The sequence below is a fragment of the Brachypodium distachyon genome, chromosome 4 (assembly GCF_000005505.3).
Source record: "Brachypodium distachyon strain Bd21 chromosome 4, Brachypodium_distachyon_v3.0, whole genome shotgun sequence".
NCBI lineage: Eukaryota > Viridiplantae > Streptophyta > Magnoliopsida > Poales > Poaceae > Brachypodium > Brachypodium distachyon.
The window spans coordinates 3,092,320-3,102,067 of record NC_016134.3 but is presented as its reverse complement, the minus strand read 5'-3'; the positions used below and the strand labels follow the sequence as shown (position 1 = coordinate 3,102,067).

General features: G+C 42.6%; 1 long non-coding RNA gene across 1 annotated transcript; it reads left to right on the top strand.

Moving 5' to 3' along the window:
- The first annotated feature begins 6,510 nt into the window (after positions 1 to 6,510).
- On the top strand, positions 6,511 to 8,926 carry LOC106866791. Its single transcript, XR_001407668.2, has 3 exons — positions 6,511 to 6,743; positions 7,563 to 7,643; positions 8,135 to 8,926. It is a non-coding gene; the product is annotated as an uncharacterized LOC106866791 (long non-coding RNA).
- Positions 8,927 to 9,748: the final 822 nt, after the last annotated feature.

The window sequence follows — 9,748 nt, the reverse complement described above, 5'->3', positions numbered from 1 at the left end:
GAATCCAGCTGCTATGGAATCACACCGGATATGTGCATGTATAAATACACGAGCAGGGCTGTTGCTATGGGCCAAGCTTGTAACATGAGATTTGAGAGATAAGAAATAAGAAAAGAGAGGCACGACACGTGCCTCTGGCCAAATAAATTTTCGATCGTGTGCGTCTTCATGTGATTGATCTTTGGTATCAGAGCGTGCGTCTGGCAAACCCAACATTTGGTATCAGAGGAAGGTCAAAGATTTGAAGACACGCTTGCCCTGAGGAGGCGATGTGCTAACGCCTCGGGGCGGGCAATCAGCGGCGGAACGGCGTCCGCGGATAAGAACGGGCAAACGGTGGCTGCGTGCGAAAGAGGGTTCAACGAATCGGATCGGGCAATCGGTGGCTGTGCAGTGGAGTGACGTTCAGCAGATCAGATAGGACTATCGTCGCAGTGGACTGATCTCCTAGTAATGGGAGATCATCCTGATCGTCGGAAAGTACTCGACATCGGGTCAAGCTGCGTATGTACGTCCAGGTCAGCGTCTGTGAGTCGTGGTTGTGTCCAAGTGCTCGTCTGTGTGGGACTCTATTGCAGCGAAAGTGTGTCACGGTCGAAGGGCTGTCTGGTGAGGTATATCACTGAGGGCGAAAGACGTGCGTGCGGACAACGTGGCGTGTAGTCATCTGTGTGTCTTGGCAAGAAGATGAAGCTCAAGAGTACTGTGAGGCGGTAACCAGTGATGTGTCTCTTCAGTGAGGCCATGTTCCCTGCATGAGACTATGTGATTAGTCGCATGTGGATGTTTGACGCTAGGAGTGGATGGTGTTGCCACAGGGTGTACGGTGTAGTACACAAGATTAGCGTGACTGGGAGTCAAGATCATACGTTGAGCTAAGTCGGGAAGTCTGAAACTGCGGTGAGTCAAGATCAAGGGAGCACGGAAGACACGAGTCAATATTAGGGGGAGATTGTTAGGAATTAATCTTGTCTGGTCCAAATAGTACTAGGTTTAGCTAGTGGTGTAGTCCGTGCAGGACTTTGTCCTGGCTAGCTAGCTGTGTATGAGTTGGTGAGTTCCCATCGTGTTTAGCTTGCATGCCATGACGTAGTTTGAGTCCGTATAGGTATACGATACTAGTTTTAGTCAGTTTAGTATAGCTACTTAGGATATGTGCGTGTATAAATATACATGCAGGGCTGTTGCTATGGCTCAAGATTCTAACGTGAGATTTGAGAGATAAGAAATAAGAAAAGAGAGGTACGACACATGCCTAAATAAATTTTCGATCACGTGCATTTTCATGTGATTGATCTTTGAACAAACCCAACGCTGCTTGCAGGCCATGGCTTGGTACGTACTAGTATGCACTAGAACAAACTAGCCCATGCAAATAAAATATCGGCCCCGAATCGGCGGCACTACCGTATATGCATATGTTGCAAGAACAAGACCCGGCTGATATCCAAGCTAGAAAAAGCCTAGAACACAGACAAAATAATACTAGATAAAACCGAGATCGGCATTACACTACGTACGTTCAGCTAGCCTTTTGACCATGGAATCGAGAATGCAGTACCTCAAGGCCCGGCGAAGAAGACAGTACTACCAGCTAGCGCACCGGACAATATATTGCTCCTGCAAGCCCGATCGTAAAACTATATACCTAGGTAAATAAATAAAGTGAGGTGCTGCCTAGTACGGTATTCGCTACGTTTTAAAATTCTTGTCTCAAATTTGCTCAAAAATAATGTATCTACGGTCTATTTTTTTTGTAATGACACGTAAGATTCAACAAAAATTATGAAACGGAGACACCAGTATATATCACGCGGCAGTAGTAAGGGTATCGATGATGCATGCACGACGTACACCAGTGGAATCATTGCCGGCCTAGTAGCTAGCTTGGCACTAGATCTTGCCCTTTTCGCAGGTTGCAGGTCTTCCGGAAATGGCAACTACGAACCTACTGCCACGAGAGACCGAGACGCGCGTTTATACGTGAGCCTTGTTGTGTTCGATCCAATTCACTGGAATCAATATATGGTTCACTGGTACGTGTGTAGCAGCTTAATTCATCCTAGCTAGCAGTTCGTTTGGTCGTAACTTAATGAAATAAAATCAAATCTTTGCTAGCTAGGATTTATTTGGCTTAATTTGAATTCGATCTGGATTAAAAAAAATCATGTTTGTTTGCTACACATGGATTTGTCTTGTAGAATAAGAGACAATTAATCCGCAGAAATGATGTCTTTAATTGTTGTGGAAGGTCGTACATGCCATTGTCTATGTATGTTCCGCGCCAAGTACAGCGCGCTTTACCAGCATATATATCGGCCTGGGGGCACGAATTATGAACGAGGAACTCCTTGTTAGAAAAGAGTAGGACACACGAAACCCTTTGTTTTTTTGCGTTTTCCTCTTTTCTTTTGGGTCTACCTAGCTACATGCACCGGTCGACGAGATTCTGTATTTAATCAGTTCAAGATATAAATAAGTGCTACTTTGCGGGCTATATGGAAATAAAAATCGTAACGCAACCTAATTGGCCTTAGAAAAAATGGAAAAATAATTAATTGTACACGAGAATTTGGAACGATCTAGCTTGTTGCTCCATGAGGTTCCGTGCAAGTTTGTTAATTCCGGCATGCAAAATGCGATGGATGGATGGAGTCGCTAGCTTGGGAGAAAAAAAGGCGGTAATACTCCCTCCGTTTCATAATTTTGATCGAAATATTACATGTATCTAGACACTTTTTAGTAATAGATACATCTATTTTTAATCAAATTTAAGACAAAAATTATGAAACGGAGGAAGTAGATCCAATTAACAGCTAGCTAGCTAGCGTGCATGGATCAATCACACTTGCTACTCAGGGGCCTGTTGCTACTGCCAGGACGAGACCGACACGAGTGTTGTTGGATTGGATCCCTTCCCTTGCCATACCAGATCGAGTCCAGAGAGAGAAAAGATGTGGAACTTACTTTGCATTTTCTTGTCTTTTATCCCGTGGGGACTTGGTGGGTGAATGGTCAAGATGTTCTTTCTTTTCGGGTTTATTACGTACGTGCGGCACAAATAATAAGAGTATATATATTGAGCAATATATACCTATAACTTTTATGCATATAAGAAAATGAAAAAAATGGAAAATAATCAGTTCAGTCGAATCCGTCAATTTGTAATCGGTTATAACTTGTTCATATGCGTTCGCTGTTTGTACTGGAAAAATTTAGAGACCAAAACATGAGCCTCGATGAAAGAAACAAAGGCTTGTTCTTTACGATTAGCCCAACAAAAAAGCCTAGGTAAATTTTTTGCGACAGCAAATCAGCAATGCGATGAATGCATGCTGCTATCATTAGCTAGTACTAGCTCTCAAACATAATTATTCAACTTCCAGACTGATGGATGATGCACGCTAAAGGTATTTAGGCTATTAGCTAAAGCTCTGCAAATCACACAACTGCCCATCACCATCAATCTGCAAAACTATGACTCACCTTGGATTTTCAGTACGTGACAAATGATCTGGAAACATCGGGTAGTGATGAAACCAACAGGCTTGCTAAAGATCATCTGCAAGGTCATGACCATTTGACATGGATGGAAGCATGAAATTTAGTTTCTATACATTACACATTACAAGGTAGTGATTAAACAAAGAAAGTGATGAAACAAACCTGCACACGGACGAGGAGGAGGCCGGTGCTTGGGGGCGGCAGCAGCCAAGAGGAGGAGGACGCCGGCGGCAGCGGCCAGGACGAGGAGGAGGCCGGCGCTTGGGGAAGCACAAGGTGGGTGGCGCCAGGAGGAGGCATCGGGCTCCTCCTTCTGCTTGGGCGCCGGCGGAGGCCATGGCGGCGCACGGCAAGGCTCGGGCGCCGGCGCGCGAGGATGAGGCACGGAGGCAGTGAGGTCTGGGCGGCGCGCGCAAGGAGGAACGCGGCGGCGCGGATCCGGCCGGCAAAGGTTCGTGGCGGCGCGTGGGGGATGAGGAGGGCGGGGGCTGCCGGATCCGAACGGGGGGAAGGCGGGCGGAGGGGAGGAGAGTCGGCGGCGCGAGCTGGGCAAGGTCGCGGACGGAGGGGAGAAGAGAGAAGACTGGGGGAGGAAGAAGAGGAGGTTAGTGGAGATTTCTGACCGGTGGGTATGCTAAGATAATTTGTACGTTAGACTATATTTTTAATCTTGTCATCGGTGTACTCAGCAGTACTTTCCAGTACTTCTTTTTTTCCCAACGTTTGATCAATTAGGTTGGACGGTTTTTAAAATTGCCAACCATTATAAAACTTGTAATATATATTTGCGTCAAAAAAATAAAGATTATATATATTTGTTGATCAAATGCCGGGATCTGATTTCTATAATCTCTACATTTTTATTTGCCGCAAATAGTAGGTGCAAGAGGAAAGAGAATCGGTAAAGCAACATCACCAGAAATTCTTTCATCCGTAGTCCACCATATCTAGTCTCTTTTTTTACGCAGGTGATATATATCGTTCCCCTTCCACCAAGCTACTCCCCGAGCCAGAATCGAAGCTCTTCAACCAACGCTAGCCGAGCGGCCGAGACCCTCCTCCAAGCCCAAACTCGATCGCCTGTGTAATGTGTGTAACCTTGCAAAGCACACACGTAGCCTTCAACGTTTTGTATCACACGGGAGGAATTGAAAGCCAGGTAATTAAGGTAATTAGGTACGTGCAGTACTAATTAATTAACATGCCGACGCGTACGTTGATTCGATCATGCACCAGGGGATATAGGCACGATACGGAATTATTATCTAGCAGTAGCTACTCCTTCCGATCATAAATTGTTGTTGAAATATTACATGTATCTAAACGCATTTTAAGAATAGATACATTCATATTTAGACAAATTTGAGTTAAGAATTTAGAATCAGAGTTAGTAGCTAGCTAGCCAAAGCCTTTTTCTCTTACCATTTGGCAGCTCGTACGTACGTCTTCGATCCGGAAATGGCAACAGCCACGAGACCGAGACGTACGTGAGCCATGTTTACTTGCGCTGCGCACCATATATGCGCGCGCATGCATGAATTCACCGCGAGCAAGCTAGGTTCTTTGACCGGCGCACAAAGCCACAAACCACCGGCCGCCCGGCCGATCCAATGAATATATCGGGCCTGTATATGTAATCTCATGTTAGAATTAAACCCTCCCACTATCCAATTGTTATAGAAATTTTCCCCATTGAATTAAAATTGTTCTTCTCTCGGCAAATTAGTTGCAGACTATATACATATGTAAACCTAAACTTAACGAAATTAATGAACTGTCGTTCGTTAATTCGTCCGTCCTCTTGCGTGGCCGGTGTTGCTATTGGCTAAAGCTAAGAAGAGCGCAGCAACGACGGTTGAGGTGCTACCAAAATACATGCATGCATCCGTGCCATAACACTCGTGAGAAAAAATAAAGAACATGCATGATGCTACTTTAGAATTATAGCGGCAACAAGGTGTTACCGAGCTGCAAGCCTTCGGGTACTAGTACTAGTACTGGATCGAATTCACCGCGAGCAAGCTAGCTTCTTTGACCGGCGCACAAGCACCGGCCGATTCAATGTACTCTTTTCGTCCGATAAAAGATGCCACCAAATTTAACTTTAACCAAATTTAAATGTATCTATACATTAAATCATGTTGAAATACATTTAAATTTTGACAAACTTGAGACATCTTTTGTTAAAACTGAGGGAGTATATATCCGGCCTGTAGTCACGTTAGAATTAAACCACTGACATCATGCATGCTTCAGGTCTCTTAGAGCTTGTAGGAGTACATATTTCTGCTTTGCTATGCACGTCTCTGGCTTGGACCACATCGCGCTTACGTAATCTGCAGCTACTGGGCCGATCGAGGACATTGCAAGATCGAGTGCACCGACCGGCCGGCCGATCGAACATGCAGCTAGCAACTTGTGCGTACGTGCAATCAAATAACTGGACTAGAAGCCAGCCTACAACAACATCGCTCCGGTCGGGTGGCAGCTGCTAGCTAGCTTGACGCTCCGGGCCGGACGTACGGCCGGCAGACATGTGGGGCCCGTCGTTTGGTCATCTTAACCCCCATTAATTTCATTTCATTTCATTTAATTCCATTTGATAGAAATGAAATAATTAAAATCAAATCTTTGCTATGATTTATATATTTGGTTTAATTTGAATTCTAGATTTTTTTTAAAAAAAATCATGTTGTTTGCCACGCATGGATTTGTCTTGCCATAGAAATGATGTATTTTAAAAAGTAATTGGTTGACTCTCGTAATATGGAACAATCATGAGAAAAAAGAACATAATGCTAAGTGCACATGAGCAATAGCACAGAGGATGACATCAGCCCACTAGAAGAAAATTGTAAATGGAAAATGTTTTGTAGTCTAAACCTAATCTGTACTGGGCCGAGGATATAGCAAGAACCGGCCGATCGAACACTACGGCCGCTTACGTAATGCATATAACTCATTCCCGTATACGACGTTTCCGGCCTCCTCAACTCAAGCCCAAGGTCGGCCCGGCCGCGGCCTACTACCACCTCGCCTTCATCCCCCCACGGCGCAACCGGCCGGCAAGATGCATGACCCGGAAGCCCAAGCGGAAGCTTCCTCTGCAGCCTCGCCGCCGAGGTCCGACTCTTCGCTTCCGGCATCCATGGCGCGATTTGCCTTGACCACCTACCTGCGCGCGGGAGCTATCCGTTGACGAGGTGAAGAGGGAACTCTCGCAGATTGGACCCAAGACGGTGAGTTACTCTAGTCTAACCCCCTTTCTTGCTGCTTCATGCTTCCACTGCAAATTTCATCTTCTTTTTCTTGCTTCAAAGGCAATGCAGTTTAAGTTTATGCATTGGGTTCGTCCTGTCTGTTTGAAAAAGAAATCGTCGCATTTTAGTCCACAGCATAGCTCGTTCCCAATTGGAACCTACTCCCTCTGATCCTAAATTCTTGACTCAAATTTGCTCAAATATGGATGTATCTATTCTTTAAAATCATCTAGATACATGTGATATTTCGACAACAATTTAGGATCGAAGGGAGTATTAGATATTGGATAATTCCAGCATTATGTGCCGATGCTAGAGTTTGGAACTCTAGCATCGGCACATAATGCTGGAATTAGACTGCACACATAAATACTTGCTTGTTCAGATTTTTTTTGTCGATATACTAAAGTGAATATATATTAAACCCTCAACAGTTACATGCCTTTCTATTATTGCTATATGAGCTCTGTGGCGATGTCATCCGGTTCTGAATCTTACTCATAATTCTGAATATAAAAGGTTGTTTCAATCACTTGGCTCTTTTATGCAGTCTCATATTCTTCTTTCTTTGTTTACTGTGTAAGCATAGAACCTGGTTCCTGGTTCTGTCGTACAGATTCTTGTGACTGAAACTGGAATTCAATATTACTCTACACTTTAGTTTAGCTTCATAACTTTGTTCATTTAGAGCCTCTGCTATGAGTCTGATAGATTAGCAGATGGGTTTATTATTGAATTTGTACATCTACATGTGCATTCCATATCCTGAGCTCATGTGCTCTAATTTATTCGATTCAGCAAATCTGGATGTCTGCCTTCAGCCCTTCATCTGAGTTGCAGTTCTCATGGAGATATCAGCAACATAGCTCCCATAATTAGGTACTGAGTTTATGGTGTTGACTTAGCACAACTCATCTCATTCTGCTTGCTGAAGGTTTGTATTTTTTTCCCTTCATGTTTCTGTTGTGCAAATCTAGGGGTAATGCTACACTTGCCTTTTGGTTTGTAAGCTTCAGTCATTTCCTGGAAGCAATAATCCGTACTCATATTTATCGGTTTGCTCGTGATCTGTAACTAGTGATAAATGTTTGTGAGGCCTTTGATATAGACCCCTCACTGTATTATTTAATTTGCTTTGACTGTTAATATTTGATTATTGAAGTATTTCATAAAAGTTAATTTGCACTGGAAAAACAAAGATTGCCAATTATAATGCACGTTTGTTTCGCCCTTATCTGTGTCGCCTAAGACACCGTTCTTACTCTTCACAGGTGTTGTAAAACACAACTCAGTACATAACCTTATCTTGATGATTCTTTGGTTTTGCTCCTGATCTTGATTATTCTAGGATTTTATTCTTCATATTTCAGGGCACAAACTTCTTGTTGGTAACAAAGGGTGCATTAGAGTTGCTGATTTTTGTGTGCATCGAAGCAAGTCGAGAAGATTGATTTCTGTATGTCGTTAATGCCACGCATAATCTGCAAAATTCATAGTATGGCCAGTTTCTTTTTATCAAACTGATATAAGCCTTCATGTACTCAGTTAAGCCATTGCCCAGAGCATTGCAATGAAATTTATGCCTCTGCAACTTTGTATTTTGTAATTCCCATATGGCCAATATTTTAAGTTTCTTTATTCATATCAGTTCTTTTAAGATGATCACTGTATGAGAATTGCAATGTAGAAAGTAGAATGTTTAGCTGAAGGCATTCAATTTCCATGCAATGATTTAATTTTCTTTATCCTGCTTACACATCGTTTATGACTTTGGCCAGCAGGTAAGCTTGATACTAGCCACATGGTAGTTCTCTACATGAGGAACCCATCATTAACTCTAAATTCTTCTGAACTTGAGTGCTCTTGTTTATTCCAACCAGATGATGCATCCTGCTAGGACATGGACTAAGGACATTATATGTGATTTGATGATCTGTGAGGATAATCGAGCAAATATAGTAACCTTGGTATTAGCCCAACAATGTCAGCTTTGTACTAACACTTGACCGCATTGAGCAATGTATTATGTTTATTTTCTTTTGATGTGAAATGTATAATGCATCTGCAACACCCCTTGTTTGATAAGTTATTGCATGGTGCTTGATTATTAGTTGAGACATATCATTGAGTACAGTAAAATGAAAAGAACCGTGTCTCTTATTTGGATCTTGCGTTGATCTGGAAGTGGAAGTGAAGTGTAAAAGTGACCTATTCCGTAAATGGGACGTCATGTAGTGTGATTTGATTCTTGGCTATAGAACTGGGTACGTTATTTACGTGCAGAAGATGGATCTGTTTGTTTTCAGATAATCTCTGATATCAAACATTAAGAAGCTGAGACGTTGATATTGCCAAGAGTGTTGAATGCCATTGATTTGGACGATCATAGAAACGGTGTATGGTCATAGTGTGTGTAAACTATGCAGCTTTAGTTGTATAACAAGTTTATGTATTTGACCTTCAGATGAGGACCCTAAATGCAAACTTCTGAAAGCTTTAGCATTCTATCAATATAATTGTGGTGATCGCGGAAGTGCAAGGGGAAATGAGTCGAAGACTCCTCCTTTTCATTTGGCTGGTAAGGAGTCCTACATTACAGCCGCCATTGTTCCAGCATAGTCCTGGACCTTCCATTTACTTCTATGTATTTAGTACAATCTTTGTTCTTGAGCCCCATGTGATAAGAAAACTCTTTTGAATTAGAGTTCTTGAATTCTTGAGAGATTTAACTTTATGTTTGGAAGCATGTATTTGACATCCTTCTTTAATTAGCTGCAGGATTTCTTGGCAGTGGTGTTCATTATTTGTAAAATCTAACGAGATATTATTTTTTTGCTAAACTTTGGTGGTTCTGAAAATTTCAAATGGTATATGGGAGGATCTCTTTCATGTTTGTGTAGTGCGGATGATTAGTATTAGGAGTTTTCATTATGTTTGTGTCATAGTACAACATAGATCATAGAAAAACATGCCCACCAAATTAT